Below are 19,964 nucleotides of genomic sequence, written 5' to 3' on the forward strand. Positions count from 1 at the left end.
ATAGATAAATTACTGTCACAAGTTTGTGAGAGGGGCTACAATGACAGATAGAAACTCTATCATAAACAGGGTCGGATGACAGATATTCTCTGTCATGGTAGCCCATTTTTCTAGTAGTGATCCTTGTCTCTTGAATGTTGATCGACTTAATTTCTTGAGGTATGCTTGCTTAAAATTGTTTTTGGATGAGTTGAGATGAGAATTTAGTGGAGATTTGAGATTAGTCTTGAGTTATATGCTTGAGGACAAGCATCATCTTGGTGTGGGGGAATTTGTTAGAGTGCAATTTATGCACTAGTTTTGCATTATTTACTTCCCTTAATATCAATGTTTTGCACTTAATAATAGTGATTTACTTGTGTTTTACTTTTGTAGGTGCAATTCTATTGATTGATGATAAAATTGAGCTATAAGATAATGTTTAAGGATGATTGTTCTCTTGGAGAAATTATGAGCGTCAGAAGAACTTTGTTGATAAGGCGTGGGCGCGTGCTGTCAACTGCGGACCTGCAGTTTTTAGTTTAACGTGTTTTGTATTTTTGGTTATTTTTGTAATTACGAATTTAATATTTCAGATATTAGGATTTTATTTTAAATAGAATTCTAAAAGAGAAGAGAGAGAGAGTATTTAAAGGAGGAATCTATTGTGAAAAAGGGGATTTGATTTGGAGAAAAGAAATAAACCCTAGATCTTAATTTTTCTCTTCTCTCTATGAAGAACTAAACCTATTTTCTGGTTGAAGGATAATGAAGCTTTGATTCATCACTACTGTGAGATCTTTCTTGTGCTTTAATTATTTTATTGCTTTTTGGGTATTTGTTTATTCTTTGAATTATTTTCATGATTATGTTTGTTAATTAGGTAATTGGCCACTATTTAATTATCAACTTAATCTATTGTCAATTAAAGGATTCATCGTATGAAGAATTTAATGTTTGTGACAAATAACATAGCAGAGAGTTGTGTTGTGAGAATAAACAATCTAATTTAAATGAATCATCATATGTATTGATTAGGATTTGGGTCTCTCTGGTTTTTCAAGCTGTCAATTGATTAAATCATATGATCGTATCTAGGGTTGTCTATTGATTAGGGAAATAACCAACGGTAGTACCTTGGTTATCGACTAGTTAAGGAGAGATTGACTATTAGAGGGTCTCAGTAGCTATAACCGGTCTATTCATGAGTAATAATAATCTATATTTGAATCAATGATCAGTAGTCAAATCAAGCTGAGTTAATTCCTTCAACCAGAGCTTTCTCCAATTTGAATTACAACTTTAATTTGCATTCTTGTTATTTTTAATTTGATTTTTATTATTGTCAACAATTCCCCCATTTTACGTTTTACGTTTCAAAAGGATTTAAATAATTACCGATCTCTGTGGACACGACCCTGCTCAATCACTATATACAATTTATTTAGAGTAGGAATTTATTTTTGTTGGCTTCGACAACCATCAAATTCTGATCTTCTTCTTCTTTTTCTCTCTAAAGTCCTTAATGATAATTTCTTGCCGCCGTTTTATGTGGTGCACGCCTCATTTTATAACTAAAAATTAGGGTAAACAAAAGCCTTGGGCGTGCATAAGTTAAATTAGGAAATTGCAGATCGCAATTCTGCAGCTGACCCGCGCTAAGTTTTCTCCCTCAGTTCTCTAGGATTGCTACTGCAATGGTTGCTCTGACAACGGCTAGAACACTGCACTGTTCTCGATTGTGCTTAACTTTTTTTGTGGCAATATTCTTTCCTCCTCTTGCTGGTCTAATATCTCAGCATCCCTTCATGAATTATAAACTTCTGAAAACCTACAATTATGCACATGTTTTGAGCACAAATTACTTTAATTTAAGCAAAACTTATTAAGACTCACTAAAATGAATGTTTAGGCAAAATATATCCAAAATATAATAAAAACACCTCATTTACTCTCTAAGTGATCTTGATTTAAGTCTAGAATTACTGTAGTAACTCTCATTTCATGGAGTTATCAATTACACATTAACTCAAAATGTAAAAAACAATCGAGGGATGACATTATAGCTGATTATCTTTTCAAACTCTATCTACCAATCTTCAATCCACTTAAACAATGTGTTTCTTATCAAAAGGTTGAAAAGTGGCCTAGATATGACAATAAAGCCTTTATAAAACTTGCATGTCCTAAAAAGGAATGACCTTCCCTAACTGTCTTTGGTGAAAGTAATTTGGAGATGACTTTGACTTTGGTTTTATCAACTTCAATTCCATTTGTAGACGTGACATGGCCCATGACAATTCCAAAAATGGTCATAAAATAATGTTTTTCCTAATTTAAAACAAGACATTTTTCTTTACACCCTTCCAAAACTCTTTTAAATTATCAAGATATTCATCAAAAAAATTTTAAATATAGTTAAATCATCCATAAAAACTTCCAAACAATTTTCAATCATGTTGCTAAAAACACTTAACATGTATCTCAGAAATATTGTAGAAGCATTACAGAATCCAAAAGGCATTATCTGAAATACAAATGTTCCAAATGGGCATGTGATGTGGTATTTTCCTAGTCTCTTAAGGCAATAGGAATTCAATAATAGCTTGAGTAGCCATCAAGAAAGCAATAGCAAGGGCGTCATGTTACTTTTTCGAGAGTTCGGTCTAAAAATGGAAGGGAAAAATAGTCTTTTCCATAGCATCTTTAATTTTCTATAATCAATGCACATGTGTTAACAAGAAGGGACTTGCGTTGGGATTAGCTCACATTTTTTTCACTATAGTTATTATAGATTTATTTTGTACTAATGTGTTCGACTTATCAATCTATTATCAGAGATAGGATAAATAATTCCTACATCTAGTAGTTTAAGGGCCTCGTTTACCATTTCTTGCATATGAAGGTTTAGTCTTCTTTGTGGTTGACGACTTGTTTTGGCATTTTGCTCTAAGTGGATTTTGTGTGTACAAATTAAAGAATTAATGCCTTTTATGTCCATGAAGGTCTAACTAAATGCAGATTTGTACTTTTTAGAATAGTTAGTAGCTTCCTTTCTTGGTCGCTTGTAATTTGAAAAGAAATTACTATTGGAAAAGTTTGTTGATCTCCTAAGCACACATACTCGAATTCTTCTGGTAAGGGCTTCAATTCAAGCTTGTGTGCTTCCTCTTCTTTTGTCTCTTCAGTTAGCAGTATTACATTCTAATTTCTTACTCGATTTAAATGAACTACTAAATAAATTTCCATAGAGTGTGTAGAAATCTCATCCTGAATGTATTCCTCAATAAGGTCTTTTACAATATTGAACATATTGAGTTCCAATGTAATGTCGTCGAAAGATAATTTCATCACTCCATTCTGACAATTAGTTAAGGCATTAACAGTGGCTAGAGATGGTCAACCTAATATGACAAGAATTTGTTTGCATGCATTAGCAATTAATTCAGTTTTTAAAACAATAAAATCCACAGGATATATAAATTTATTGACTCAGACCAAGACAACTTTAATTATCCCTTTCAGAACCTTAACTGACCTATCAACAAGTAAAAGAATAGTGAAGGTTAGTTTTAACTCACTAAGATTAAGTTTCCAATATCTGAGCAAAGAAGCAAGTTGACATTGGCACCAAGATCAAGTAAAGTATGTTCAATTTTATGATCTCCAATAAAGCAAGAAATAGTTGAACAATCAGGATCCTTATATTTTAAAGCATTATTAGTTAAGAGAATAGAAATTACTTGTTTCGCTAGAAATCATTTGCACCTCATGTTTCCTTTTTATAGTGCACAGATCTTCAAAACATTAGCCTAAGATAATACCTATTTAATGACACTAACAAAGAAATATTGAACTTCACCAATTTAAAAACTTCATAAAACTCAAGATTGTAGTTTGATTTCTTTGGCTTGATTTGTATTTGAGGAAATAAAGGTATAGGAGAAGAGTTAATTATCTCTTCATGGGTTACGAGTTCATCAAACTCTTCCTTACTTTCTGAAATTGACTCTTAACTATTTCACAAGGATAAAAAATGTATTATTTGATAACTTTACTACCACGAAGGGTTATAACCAATTTTACTTGGCTCATATTGTGGTTTCTTGTACTAGTCATTTGAGGATATTGTTACTTTTAGGGTCTGGCTCTGATTAGGAAGGAAACTTACATATATTTTTTAATGGTGACGGCTAATGTTAGTTTGGAGATGCTATCTGTCAAATTTGTTAAGGTTTACATGGTTTAGTTATCGATGGACTCTTCTTTTTCTATGAATGAACTCTTGGAGTTTTGAAAATTCTAATGTGGATGAGGTGGTTGTGAAGATTATGTATGATTGTCAATTCTCCAACTAACATTTTGATGATTTCACCAATTGAAATTGTAAGTTTGTGAGTATGGATTAGGACATGGCCTTTTCAAATTATCTATGATATTTGCTTGTTTGTGCAAACTTTCTTTCAAAGTTGGTAAGGTCGGACAGTCCTACGTAGAATGGTTAGTGCAATTGCAAACCTGATGTGCAATATCTTGAACAGATTTAACATGATCAATCATTTCTAACCCAATACTTTGACTTTTCTAACTAAAGATGCAAATTTGACTTTAAAAGTCATGGTCTTCTCTAAGGTCATACATGCCTCTGCCAAATGGCAATGATTGAGATTTATTCGATGTCTCACAAAAACCAACTGTATCCTACTATTATGCATTCTCTGCTATATCGTGAAGATAATCGAATGCAGCTCCGAGGCTTTTGTCTCTAAACTCACATTACACATCATTTCAACAATCTGTCTACTTTAGCGTGTTAATTCCTCGTAGAAATATGATATTAACCTCCATGTTTCAAAACTATGATGTAGGCAAATGTTAAGTAATTCCTTATACCTACGCCAATATCAGTAAAGAGTTTCTCTAGGTTTTTGAGTGAAGGTAGTGAATTTTCTTTTGAAAGAATTTTGTTTTATGGGTTGGAAAGCAATTTTTCAAAAGTTGTGCTTGCATTTTTTCCCAAGTTCTGATGGATTTTGATCTAAGATTTTACAGCAATGTTTTAGCTTTTTTCTTTATTGACAAAGGGAGAAACTTAAATCTGATTCTGTTTATGTTACAAAATTTTTTAAAATAATAAAAATTAAAATTAAATAAGCAAGCAATAAGAATGTACAAAAATAAAAATAAATGAACTAAAAACTTTTTAACTGAACTCAAAATAACTCAATAGGCAGTATTATAAAACCACTCATTTAAATAAATTAATTAACTAAACATAAAATAATAACACATTAACAAAATAACGATGTATGTTATTATAAAACTAGCTATGCAAATTAACAATAGAAAAAAAAAGAACCTTAAAAAAATGAAATTACAAGGAGAAATAGGAAGATATACTTACCTCAAGATGTAGAACCCACTTTTCAAAATTACCAACTAATTAAGAAATCAATTTAAATTTAGGCTTCAGTTATAACAAAAGTCCATGTTTATTTAGTCCACAATGTTAAAAAGTCTAAACTCATTTAGTCCACAATGTCCAAAAGTGCAAAAAACAAGTCATAATACAAAGATCAAAGTTCCAATTCTGTTCAGGGACTTATTATCAGGAACATTTGGGTTAAAATGAAGTTTTTCATAAGTTTCATGGTAACAAGTAATTTAAGAAAAATAAAGCTAATTGAAATTTTACAAAAAAATAAAGTTATGAGAACTAAGCAAAGGAATGACAAAAAGAGAAATATAGGGCAAAAATATTCAATGAGAATCGAAAATAAAAATAATAAAAATGAAATTAACACTAAATAAAAATGAAATTGACACCAAATTTAGAAAATTTCGCGACAACAGCGTCAAAAACTTGGCACAACTCAAAAATTTTAATTACTCCCAAATATAAGAATGTCTAATTATAATATAAATAGGTGAATCTAGGGTTGAGCCATAGGGAATCTATAAATCTAGTAGTAAGTTATTAAACAAATTTAATTACAAAAAATAAATTAATATAGACCAATCTAAAAAAATGCTAAGGTTACGAGTATTTTACATTTCTATTGCCAATTAATTATTATGTCATTTAATTCTTCATTAACCATTTATATGGATAAATATAGGATCAAGTACTGTTGGATTACTTATTGCTATAGGTGTCAAATGTGTAAATGTATACAGCAAGTAATATAATGATGAGTATTTAGATTGTCTGCACATGGATTGATGTTATGGGATTTGCTACATCAATCTTAATAGTGCAATTTCAGGCTAAATTAAAATGAAATAATTAATGAAACTAATGAACTAGCTAAATTAAAAATGCAATAAACAAAATGCAATAAGGAAAATTTCAAATCAAAATCAGGGATCTACTCAATGGGAAAGGAGTAGTTGAGTGATCAAACTCACTTAATGGTATTGATTGTTTTTGCAATTAAGATTCTGTTGTTACAGAATCTACTACAGCAATTGGTAGAATCCCTAATGCATCATCAGCTGTAGTATGTTGGTTATCTTATATCTAAATGCAACCTAACAGTGACCAGTTGTTATGCTAGCATTAGATACAACACTATACGTTCTAGGTTACAATTGCCCTATAAGGTGAATCTCTATGTCTAGTTCTTCACTAATCGAGATTAAGCATGACTTTATTCAAATCGAGATTAACTCAACTTGGGAAACTTAATTTAAAACCATGTGTTGTCTTAATTTGTTCCACTAAGTTAGACCTTTTTTAGGCTCCTTCTTAGCTAGTATCTATTAAATGGGTGGTTAGTCAAAATAGAGATTTGAAATAAGTAAAATGAAGACAAAATTCAATTGAAATCTTCTTTCTAATCCAACCTATTGCATGTCAAAATTCAATTTCTTGATGGCCCAATATACATGATGCTCGAGTTTCATATGGAGGTGATAAGCTTTTCCATACACTAGCCTATAGAGTGACATCCCAACAGGGGTTTTGAAAGTCATTTTATATGCTCATAGTGCATCATCAAGTCTCAATAACCAATCTTTTCTATTTGGTCTCACTATCGTTTCTAATATATGCTTTATTTCTCTATTGGAGATCTCAGCTTGGCCACTGGTTTGAGGATGGTATGGGGTAGCCACCTTATGTGTGACGGAGTACTTTGCCAAAAAAACCTTGACTATTTGTTACAAAAGTAGGTAACACCATCATTATTTATCACCCTACATAATCGAAAGTGCAAAACAATGTTGCTTTTTAAAAATCCTATCACCACCTTGTGATAATTGGTTTTGCATGAAATTGCTTCTACTAACTTGGATATGTAGTCAACAACAACTAACATGAATTTTTGGCTAAAAGAATAAGGAAAGGGTCTTATGAAATTGATGCCCCTCATATAAAAAATCTTGACCGCTAGAATAGGGTTCAGTGGCATCATGTTCCTTTGTGTAATGCTTCATGAGCGCTGACACCTATTATATAAAGAATAAAAAGTGTAAGCATTTCAAAATAAAGTTCGTCAATAGAAACCACATTGTAAAACTTTAGTAGCTGTTTTATTGGTACTAAAATGGCCTTTATAAGTTTATTTATTGTATAACGAAAAGATGTTTTGAAATCCTCACTCTGGGACACATCTTCTAACAAGTTGATCTGCACAATATTTGAATAGACAAGAATCATCCCAAAAGAAATTTTTTATTTCCGTAAAAAAATTGACTTTGTCTTACTTAGTCCAATGCTCTGGAAGTTGACTTGTAATAAGATAGTTAACCATATCAGCATACCATGATAGTACTTCCATGCTCATTAGTTGTTCATCTGGAAATGATTTGTTCAATAGTGATAGGTTTGGAATTATGTCAAAATTGAGACGAGAGAGATAATCTACCACTACATTTTCTATGTCTTTCTTATCTTTGAACTCAAGGTCAAATTTCTACAAAAATAACACCCATCAAAATAGTCTAGCATTTGCATCTTTCTTTGTAAAAAGATATTTAAGAGCAGCATAATCTACTAACACAATTATTTTACATCCTATGAGATAAGATCAAAATTTTTCTAATGTAAACATTATTTCCAGCTTTTCTTTTTTAATGGTTGAGTAATTTAACTATGGATTATTCAATGTCATAGTAGCGCAGTAAATGACATGGAATTTGATCAATCTTTGTCTTAATGCTGCTCTTATTGCATAATTAAATGCTTCACACATAAGCTCGAAAGGTAAGTTCCAGTTTGGGGGCTGAATGATGGGCGATAAGGTCAACAATTGCTTTATTTTTTTAAATCCCTCAACTAATGAATCATCAAAGACAAAATGTACATCCTTATCAAGTAGATTACATAAGGGTTTAAAGAGATTTTGCTAAAATCTTTAACGAAACATCTATAAAAACCTGTATGTCCAAGGAAAGATCTTACTTCTCTTATTGTTTTAGGTGGAGGAAAATTAGAGATGATATCCACCTTGGCTTTGTTAACCTCAATATATTTGCTCGAAATGATATGACTCAAAACAATACCTTGTTTTATGACTCAAAATAATACCTTATTTTACCATAAAATGACACTTCTTCCAGTTTACGACCAAATTCTTCTCTATACATTTTTACAGAACTAGTGTTAGATGATGCAAACAATGATCAAATAAATCACCAAAAATAGAAAAGTCATCCATAAAGACTTCAAGAAAACATTCAACTATATAAGAAAAAACTTAACATGCATTGTTAAAATGTAGCAAGTTCATTGTATAACCCAAATAGCATTCTCCTATATGCAAAAGTACCAAAAGCGCAAATGATAGTGGTTATTGGTCCTTTGGTGATATGGGGATCTGGTTATATCCTAAGTAGCTATTTAGAAAGCGATAAAATTCATGACCCACTAATCTATGAAGCATTTGATCGACAAATGGTTAAGGAAAATAGTCTTTACGTGTAATAGAATTCAATTCCTATAAGCAATTTATACATGCCACCCTGTAGTCACTCTAGGGAATATTAATTCATTGTCGACGTTGGTAACTATTGTGACTCCTGACTTTTTTTAGACAACTTGCATAGGACTTACCCATGAACTATCAGAAATTGGATAAATGATACATTCATCTAATAATTTAAGAACTTTAGGTCTAATGACTTCTTTCATATTAAAATTTAACTGATGTTGTATTTTTCTTAGTATGTTTAGCATTTTCATCAAAGCGAATGTAATGCATGTAATCTACTGGGTTTATACTTTTTATGTTGGCTTTGGACCATCCAAATGCTTCTTTGTGCTCTCTTAAAAGACCCAACAACTTAGTTTTTTGCTTGTCATCAAGAGAAAGTGAAATGATTACTGGCAAAGTGCTTTATTCTCCAAAGAATGCATATTCCAAAGTGTCGAGTAATGGTTTCAGCTCAAGCTTTGGTGGTGCTTATGATGATAGGTTGAGTTTCTTCCCTGATGGTACTAATTGCTCTGCTCTGGACTTCAATTTATTGGTATCCATAGATGGTGACGAATCAAGCAAGGCATTGAACTCGTCAATTGATCTGTCAGTATCAAAATTCATACCAAAGTAAGTTAAATAATTTTGTAAAGAGTCATCACTAAGGTTAGAAGGAAAAGTATGATCAACTAATTCTTCAATTAAATCCACATCAACAATTCCTTCATCTCTATAGCGAGGTTGCTTCGCAATGTTAAAGATATTCAACTCATGGTTATATTGCCAAAAGACAATTGTATAATTTCAATCCTGCATTGAATGTGGCATCAGTAGTGCCAAAAAAAGCTATTCCTAAAATAATTAAGATGTGCTTCTTTAAATCCTGCATTGTTTGAGCATCAATTACAATAAATTCAACAAGAAAATAAAATTTGTCTACTTAGATGAGCACATCCTCTACAATACCGTGAGAGTGTTTTCATGGATTGATCTGGTAGCTGTAAAACGATTGGAGTTGGGTGTAATTCTCATAATCCAAGTTTCATAAATACTGAGTAAGGCAAAAGATTTTTACTAGCTCCTGAGTCCCACAAATCATTCTCAAATATGTGGTTCCTAATACTATACGAGATAGTAGAAGAGCATAAGTCTTAAAGTTTTAGAAAATTTTATGCTGCAATATATAACTAATGTTTTCTGTTAGAAATTTTTTTTTTTAATATGGATGCTTCTTTTTTTGGTGTAAAGGTCTTTAAAAAAATTGGCATAAAAGGGCATATGTTTTATAGCATGCAGCAAAGGGATGTTAACATGTACCTATTTAAAGATTTCCATAATCTCACCTTTAGCTAACCTCTAAGGGAAAAGAGTTTTGGGGATGTATTATCGTGGGTTGCTTTCTTCGTTCTCCTTTAGTGATGAGTCCTCAAAGTCTAAGAGTTCAACTTGAGTTGTCTTTTTCACCAACATCTCTACTTTATTGCTGACTTCTTTACCTTTTCACAAGGTTATAATGACTTTGACTTCTTCATGCTGCTGGGGTGAACTGGTACTCTTTTAGGTTTGAACACTAACTAACTTGTGAATTTGCCTTTCTCAACAGTCATTGCCAAAGTTTGAACTAAAGAAGCAAGTTGACTCACCATCTTTTTGAGATTCAAAATCAATTGGGCTTGTGAATTTATGCCAACTCTCATCTTATTCTGCAGTTCTTCAATAGTGCAATTTTGTTGTTCCAATGTAGAATGAGTCAAAATTTTTAAATTTTGAGTGCCTCTTCCTATAGCTTGGTTTGTGAGTAGCTCTGGTTTTGATTGTACTGTCTAAATAGTGACTGAGAGTTACTGTCCTGCTCTATTGGAATCCTTGAGACTACGAAAAGTTAGGATGGTCTCTCTACTTAGAATCATAAGTTGTAGTTTGGTTGTTTTCTCATCACATTTATGGTATTAGCTTGATCTGGATATGAATCATGGTCAAATTAATTGTAGGTATGTGTCTCTGTTGATTTAATAGCTCTTAGTGAAGCTACTTGGCGAGAAAGTCCTTCAACTATTGCTTTGACTTCTTTGATGTCTAATCTTGATTCGCCAATGTGGACTTCATTTACTCCTTTGAATTTTTTTCACATTCCTAAATGATTTGATTCGTTGTTAGGAATTATCCCCTTGTCGCTGAAATAAATTCCAAATTTCTGATGTGCTTTTAGACATTAGCTTATCTCCACTTGTCGCCATTAGCCTATCTCCACTTGTCGCCATTAGCCATTCTTGTACATGTCGCTATAGTCCATCCAAGAAATATTGATACTGGTGCCATTTTTATACCCATGATGTAGACATTTCAAGAGTCGCCCATTAAATCACTTTTATACTTCGAAGAACTACTAGGCTTCTCTCTGAGTAAACTCCGAGATCTCCCAATGAATAAATTTGGTTTTATGCACTGGAAAGTATTTTATTAAAAACTTTGTTATCATTCATTCCCACAATGTGATACTATTAGCAAGCAACGTATATAACTAAGAACGAGTTCTATCCTTTAGAGAGAACAGAAACAATCTAAGCCTAACATATTCTTTTGTAAAATTTTAATATTTAAGGTTTAGCAAACAACATAAAATTCATTCAAATGATTGTATAGGTCTTCATTTTCTAAGACATACAATGACGGGAGATAATTTAGCACTCTAGGTTTTAACTCAAAACTCCTAGCAACTACGTTTGGGTATCTTATGGATGATGTGCTCAAATAAGCTAAGGCACTGAAATAGTCCTTAACTGGCCTCTCTTATGGTACAATGTGTCTATGTGTGCGAAGTATCTTTTCTAGTTCAAAGTCTATAGTTTCTAGATCATATGTGACATTCGACTGTTCATGCAAAGAAAATTAAAAACAAGATTAATGAAAATAAAGAGAGAGGAGAAGTTAGGATACTGATGTTATCACGTTGTTGCACACATATTATAAAAATGCACTCCAAACTTTCATGTAATGTTATATACACAATATTTACAAAAAAAAAAAACTAACTCTACAAATTAAAATGACTTACCACCCTAACAAAGAGGCCAAAAACTTATTGTGCAAATTTTTTTGTACTCATAAACGCACGAATCTATTGTAGTATAAATTTATGGTGAAAAGCATCGATCCTACAAAGAGGTAGATTTAATTATGTCCAGGGTTATTTCTAAGCATGTATGTGAATCGACTGGAATGATTTTTGAACAGTACTAAGATTTAAAATAAAAAATGGTATTTTTGTTAATAAATATGGTGTAAACTGCTCATTGTGCAAGACAGTAATGATCTTTCACTAGGAAATTGGTATACCGCGCAAAATTTAGACAAGATACATTGTCTATCAATAATAGGTCAAAACAACCATATAAATCAAAGAGGAAATGAAAATAAACTTATCAAATAAAGTCTATAGATCATTTTAAGGTTTCACCTTCGACCCAAACTTGAAATTAAATTAACCACTTATATTTAAACTTGGGGTAAATCGTAATTTCATTAAAATACATAGAAAATGCAAGATAAAGTAAAAATTGTAGAAAATAGAGCTCATATTTGGATTCAAAGCTATTAAATTAGAGGGAAACCCCATATTTATAGATACAATGGAAAAATCATAGTTATCGGATGAAAACAATCCGGACACTTAGGATTTCACTATGTGGCAATATTTGATTGATTAGAACACATCGTAAGGGTTGTGATTCAGTCCAATAACATGCTTTTACGTCATTGGTCAACGCTACATCAGTAATTTTTTGTCCAATAGGATATTGTCATGTCTTCAATCAATGCCATCAGTATTTTTCAGTCCAATAAGATGTTGTCACATCATCAATCAATGTCACATCAGCTAGTCAATACCACATTATCAGTCAATGTTACAACAGTTGGACATCACCAAAATTGTAAAATTATAATTTTGTCCTTTATACCCTTCTTAAGGTTTTCAATTATTCTAAGCTAAAAAGTGCTATTTGTTTTGTTATTTGATATCTCATTAATTATAAAATAACCAAAATACCACTAAAATACGTAAAATACTCAAATCATAACAAAGCATATACACAATAAAACTTTAAATGACTTAAACACATAAAAGTAAAAATGTTAGTGAGGTTTAGAGCACAAAATGATAATTTTACCATTTATAAATATGCATTCTCCAGCAATCAACACCTTGTCTTGTACTTTTCGATCTCACCTTTGCTGTTTTTCTTCATCTTGTACAACCATTTGACACTAATAGCTTTGTGACCTTTGGAAAGAATGGCAAGTTTCCAAGCGTCATTCTTCATAATTGCTTTAATTTCTTTATCTATTACTTGTCTCAACTCTCATCTTGTACAACTTCTTGGAAGTTCACTGACTCACAATTACCAAAGAGGTAAAAAAGGGTGAGGCTATCAAATCTCTCAATTTCCTTATAAAGATCTTGTAAACTTCTCATGCGGGCCACATCTTTCTCCTCCAAAAATCATGGTGGTGAATCTTCATGAGTGGTTAAAGCTGAAGAGGTTAGTGGATTAGTAGGCTCTTGCTGTTCTTTTCTTGCTTCCTCCTTTATTATCTGTTCATTTTCTTGAAGAGGAAAGAAGTTAGAGTCATCCAAATGAGAGCCAAAATCCCACTCTCCTTCTTCATAAAATATTTCATCTCAACTTATTACAATCTTCCTATTGTTTGGATTATATAGTTTATATCCTTTGGAATTATTGCCATAGATGATGAAGATGAGCTTCTCACTTTTGGCATCTAACTTGGTTCTTTGCCCATCTGAAACATGTACATGACCTATGCTTCCAAAAAGTGGGAGATGTTTGGCTTTCTGCCACTCCATGCTTCTTGTGGTTTCTTGCCCCTACTTTTCTTGTTGGAGATTTGTTGGATAAGTGGACCGTACAAGCAATAACTTCAACCCATAATTGTTTTGGCAATCTCTTGCATTTCAACATGCTTTTTGCCATGTTGAGAATGATTTTATTTTTCCTTTTTACTGCTCCATTTTGTTAGGGGATCAAGGAATAGTAAAAAGATGTTGAATTTCATTTACTTCACAAAACTCTTGGAATTCTTTATAAATGAATTCTCTAGAAATGATTTTTCCTCCTCGATCAGATCTCATGGCTTTAATCTTGTGCCTATTTCTGTTCTCCACTGTAGCTTTAAACTTCTTGAAAGCTTAAAAAACTTATTACTTCTACTTCAAAAAGTACTCCCAAGTTTTTCTTGAAAAATCATTTATGAGGAGAAATAAGTAATTACTTTTTCTAAGGGAGCTTAGCTTAACTAGACCACAAACGTCTGCATGAATGAGCTTAAGCGGCTATTTTGCTTTTGAGTTTGACTCTTTTGAAAAGTTTTTCTGAATTACTTCCCTAGTAAGCATCCTTCGCAAGAATGATTAGGGTTATTGATGCATAGTAAACCTTTCACCATATTCCTCTTGGATAGTAACTCCAGTCCTCCAAAGTTGAGATGCCCAAATCAAAGATGACAAAGCCATGATGCATCCTTGTAACACATCTTTAAACATGTTGCAACATCAGTTTAAATATTCAAAGAGAACATTTTATTTTTTGATATTTTTACATTCATGATTAAGTTTGCTTTGTCATCTCTTATAAAAGACTAATCATTAATGTGAATATCATAGCCTTTTTCTAAAAGTTAATCTAAATCAAGATGTTGCCTTTCAGATTGATCACATAATAAACATTTGAAATAAATTGATGCCTTCCATCTTTTAAATAAATAAGGACTTTACCTCTCTATTTTACAAATTTGGAATCATCTTTGAGTGATACGTATGATTGCTCGCACCAGTATCAAGATATCAAGTATTTTCTTGATCTCCATAATTGTCCAAGTATGCTAATAGTACTATTCTATTCTTCTCAGCCTTCTCTTCCACATGATTTGTCTTGTCCTTAACTTTATTATTGGGAGTCTTACATTCAGAAGCATAGTGGCCAAACTTTTGACAACTGTAGCAATGTACATGGGATTTGTCATGCTTCAATCTTAGGTTTCCTTTTCCTTATACTCTGGTTGAGCTTTCTCCTCTTTCATAACTTGAGTTGTTGGTATTGAAATTCTAGCCTCGTCCTTGACCATGACCTCTATCCCATCCTCAGCCTCTACCTTGGACATTTTGTCTTTTCTTGTTATTGGAGCTTTCTTCTCTCTTTTTTGGATTAATTTCCATCTTAGAAGTTTTTTAATCCTGTACTTCTTCTTTGTGTTTTTTATTGGCTTGCAACCTTTTTTAAAATTGCTCAATCATCATAGCCTCCAAATTTTTTGATTCCTCAATTGCCATGATAATTTGGTCAAACTTCAAATCCACCAAATAAAGCATCTTTTCAATGATCGTTACTTCGTTTAGCTCTTCACTAGTTCTTTTTCATTCATTAGCAATCGTTACAACTAGAGTAAATAATCTGAAATAGATTTAGATACCTTCAAATGTAAGGATTCAAATTCTCCTCTTAAGATTTAGAAATAAAATTTCTTGACTTGTTTAGCTCCTTTGTAAGAGGTCTATAACTTATCCCAAGCTTATTTTGAGGAGGTGGGACTGACAATCTTTTCAAAAGCACCTTCATCTAACGATTGAAAAATCAAATATTTTGCCTCTTTCTCTTTCTTTTTCATGTCTTTCAAATTATCTTTTTATGCCGCAGTTAAAGTAACTTCATATTCTGGTTTAGTAAAACCTTTCTCTACGACTTCCCATACATCGTGTGCACCTAATAGAGTCTTCATTTTGATATTTTAGTTGTTGAACATGCTTCCCTTTAATTATAGAAGTTAGAAAAACACCACGCCAACATTTACCATAACTCACAAATTCAGTGAGGATTTGGAGATTCTTAATGCTCGAATGAATCTAAAATGTCAAAGAACTTAGGAGAGATTCAAATAAAAAAATTGATGTTTTGGTCAAAGTCAACCTAAAGTCAACAGTCAATTATTGACTAGTCAACGGCTTGGTGTGGTCAATGGCTCAATGGTGCAGTCAAGGAGATGCAGCTTATGCGGCTCCGTCAAACAAGCTACAACTCAGTTTGGCTCAACTCAGTTTGACTCGGCTTAACTCAATTCAACTTAGTCAACTTTGTAAGTCAACTCAATTTTCGGATAGCAAACTTCCAACAGCAGTGTGGGAACGTCTGACCTCTGCTCAGATTAATTTTTAGGATGCTGCGTTTCTCTTGTTGAGCTCTTCAATTTCGTATGCCACATTGCTGTGTGGAGGATCTATTGCTAGCTATGATATCACTGTGTTGGAGAATTTTGAAAAATCAAACACTTTATTTCATTAAAGCTTTACATTCAGAGACTTCTTAGACTTGATCGCTTTTTTTTTTTTTTTTGAGATACTAATGACATAAACAACAAGGGTATTTGTAGTACCCAAAACTCAAAATAGACTGCACACATAAACTAAATAAATTTAATCACAATCACTCCTTTATTCTCAACTACCACACTAATTCTCAACCTAACTCATTCCACTTCACTGAAAATACCTAACTTATTCCTCTAACAATTTACACACATAACATAGTAAAACAAGTTTACTTTCACAACACTACATCCCCTTTTATTTTTTAATATCAACATATATTTAAAAAAGGAAAAATGATACCTTAACTATTTGGTTCTAGATAAATATACACCATTTTATTCTAAAATATTTTTAATAAATCATTTTCAATTTTAGGCAAATATTAATTATAATTTGATGATTCTTAAATTCAATTTTCAATGTATTACTGCATACTTGAATCAAAAACAAAAATTTTCACTTTGGCTGAGTGCAGGGACCCCTAATGTGTTAATTACAAAATTACATATTATGAGCTAAAATAACATAATTTAAAGTTATATTTGTCCATAATATACTACTATAAGGTATAATAAAATTAGATTCATTAACAAAATATCTGATCACAAAATAAAAGAGTCTATAAAAATCTATCAACATTTGATATTAATCACGTATTAATCTTGTAAATTATGAAATAATAAAAATAATTTGTGTAATCCACAATTTAATGGGAAATAAATATAACATTTCTTTGAAACGGGAGCTAATTAATTAGGCATAGGCTAATCATTTAGCTTCGGCGCTGAATGATACCACTGCGAGTTTTGGAAGACAAAGGCCAATATAAAGTTGATAAGAGTGACGGCCGCAACAGCAAACTTTTTCATTTGTTTTCCATAATTAAGAGTCAAGGGAATAAGTGCTTATCTTGTAAAATGTAGTAAAATTCTACAAGAATTTTTTTTCTGTGAAAATTTGGCAGATGGCGCCAGCGGGCAATGGCGAAGTTTGGAACTTTTTTTTATACCGGTAATTAAACCAAAATAATCTTGAAATAATGGTATTCATTCAGATTAATATGAATGTTTAGGGACTAATACATGAACATTATTCTATTTGCAGTGTTATTCCCAAGCTGGTCCCTTCAGTTGATAATAACAGGTAGGTTGTTGTTTATGAGGATAGACCTACTGATAAATAGGTTTAACAAACTAATAATAATAATAAATATGTTTAACAAACAAATAACATTAGATTGTGTACCCTAAGTGTACCCTAAGGATTAATAAATTGTCACATCAACAAAATCGAAGTCAATGCTTCTTAGTCTTTCTTTTTCTTAAAACAGATAAGAAGGGTGGGTAAAGTTTCGATAAATTATTTTTAAAATAAAGATCTTCAGGATTCCCATTTATTAACTATTAATCTAATAAGTGTATTTGCTCGTATAAAATATTAGATCAAGAGAGAAATCCTGATCTTATTTTTTTAATCCCCCAACTTCTCCAAAATTCAAACTCAAAGGTAACTAACCAAAAAAAGCTGTTTGAAAGAATTCAAACTCGAGATGGCCAGTTAAATAAAACTGATTGAAAACTACTCCATTGAGCCCTTGTTAAGAACAAAATGCTTCATAGTTATCTGCTGTAGCCGGCAAAAGCCTCTCAACCAGTCCAAATCTGATGCTTAAAACCAATTCTGAATCTCAAGTGGCTTGTTGCTTGTCCCCCAAGTTGAACTAGAATAATAATAGTTTGAAACATTTTAATAGACATTACTATTATTCTTGCGTGTTATATTCATCATATGGTATGCTCACAAGTGATTCTGAAAGCCATTTTAAGCTTAATATTCAAGTTGAAAATCTACTTGTATGGAACACATTGTTATATTGTACAATACGAAACTACTAAAACGAGGAGAAAAGGCGGCACTCCCGTGCGCAATCTGCTTCAATATTTAATGAAAAAGCCTCATCTTTCTCTTGAATTATTCTTTTTTTTTTAATGAATAAAGTGATCAAGAAGACGTGATTCGCATTACCCCCAACGAAAAGCAATGCCTACATATATAAAATCTCAAAACCAAAAGAAAGTTGACCTAGAAAAATTAGACTCTAAAACATCAATAAAACAATCCCTTGTGCCATAAGGAAAAAATAAAAAAATATAAGCAGTAAATCTTGATTTTATATATAGTGTTTATCTAGTCTGGTTCCGAATTTTTTCATCAGTATATTTATTGGGAAATTTACGAAAATAACCATAAAATTTTTACTATTTTCACAATTAACCCTCTCAACTTTTTTCTATCAACATTAGCCAAACACACGCTTTTCTCCCCAAATTACCCTTCTTTACAAACGAAAAGAAGCTTGGTGCGACAGACCCAAGTCTTGGTGCGACAGGCTGCCTGTCGCACCAAGCTTCGTGCGACAGGTTGCCTTCTTCTACCTCAGTATTTGTTTGTTTTCACCAGTCCTTTCGTCTTTGTTCGTCTCTTCTTATTCGTATGTAATATCTTCTTCTACCTCAGATCGAATCTCACCCGACAACCCAAACAACAAAACAAAATCAGCTTTTTAATTCTCCAAAATCTAATTTCGGAATTCAAATTCGCCGGGATTTTCCATTAAAAGCCACGTTGCAAAATGCTAGGCGAGCTGTACGGAGACCTACCTCCACCCTCCGATGAGGACAAACCCACCAACACGACCACCACTGTCTAGTCAATTTTCGCGCCACCACAAACCATCCTCAAGCCCCAATCCAAACCCAAAACCACCCAAAATTCTCTCCCGACTAGATCTCATTCCTCACCTGCAATCGCACCTTCCCCTGACGACGTGGTAGCGCTGCAGCAACCAGCATTGGTCGACGTCACTTCAACCGTAATCGAGGAGCACGACCCCGCTAGATCGAACGATTACGAGGATTATAAGAGAGAGAAGAAGAAGAAAGAGGTGGATGCTGAAATTAGTAGAGAACTGGAGAGAAGAAGGCAAGAGGAAAAGGAAAGGGAGATGAGAGAGAGGGGTAATTTGGTCTCAACAGTTCTTTTATGGCTAATGTTGATAGAAATTTGTTTGAGTGGTTAAGATGGAAAAAACTAAAATTTTTATGATTATTGGTGTAAATTTCCCATATTTATTAAACGTGTGAAATGGGGCAACCTCTAGGGACTGCAGTCCTCTTACATTTCCTGCTAAAAAAAAAAAACGACCAACTAATACCACAACTCAAAGCATCCGCCACAAGGCCAAAAAGAAGGGCGACAAAAAGTCAACCCTGATGAACGACTCTAGGAGAATGCATAAAAGTAGCAACCCAACCCATGAAAGTGGAGTGAAATGCAAAACAACGCAAAACCTCAAGTAGAAAATTCAGGTGTCAAACGCCTTCCTCACATCAATTTGAAGACCAATTGACCCTCTAATAAGAGGCTAAACAAATACCCTGATGAATGTGTAGATCCTTTTTTAATCCAAGCTGATTGGGTGAAAGAATTTTGCTGTCATTGCCACTAAGGCTATAAGAAAGGATCATTGGGATAATCTTAAAATTCCAAGAAAATAGCTATTTTCTTGAATTTTTGGGATGATCTCAAAATTAACCATTTTACAGGGTAAGGCACGCACATCTCCCTGACTTTGAGTTCTATTATCAAACTTGGAATAATTCAAGGGAAAGAAACCTGTTAGAATATGC

The sequence above is a fragment of the Citrus sinensis genome, chromosome 8 (genome assembly GCF_022201045.2).
Source record: "Citrus sinensis cultivar Valencia sweet orange chromosome 8, DVS_A1.0, whole genome shotgun sequence".
In the NCBI taxonomy this organism is placed as follows: Eukaryota; Viridiplantae; Streptophyta; class Magnoliopsida; order Sapindales; family Rutaceae; genus Citrus; species Citrus sinensis.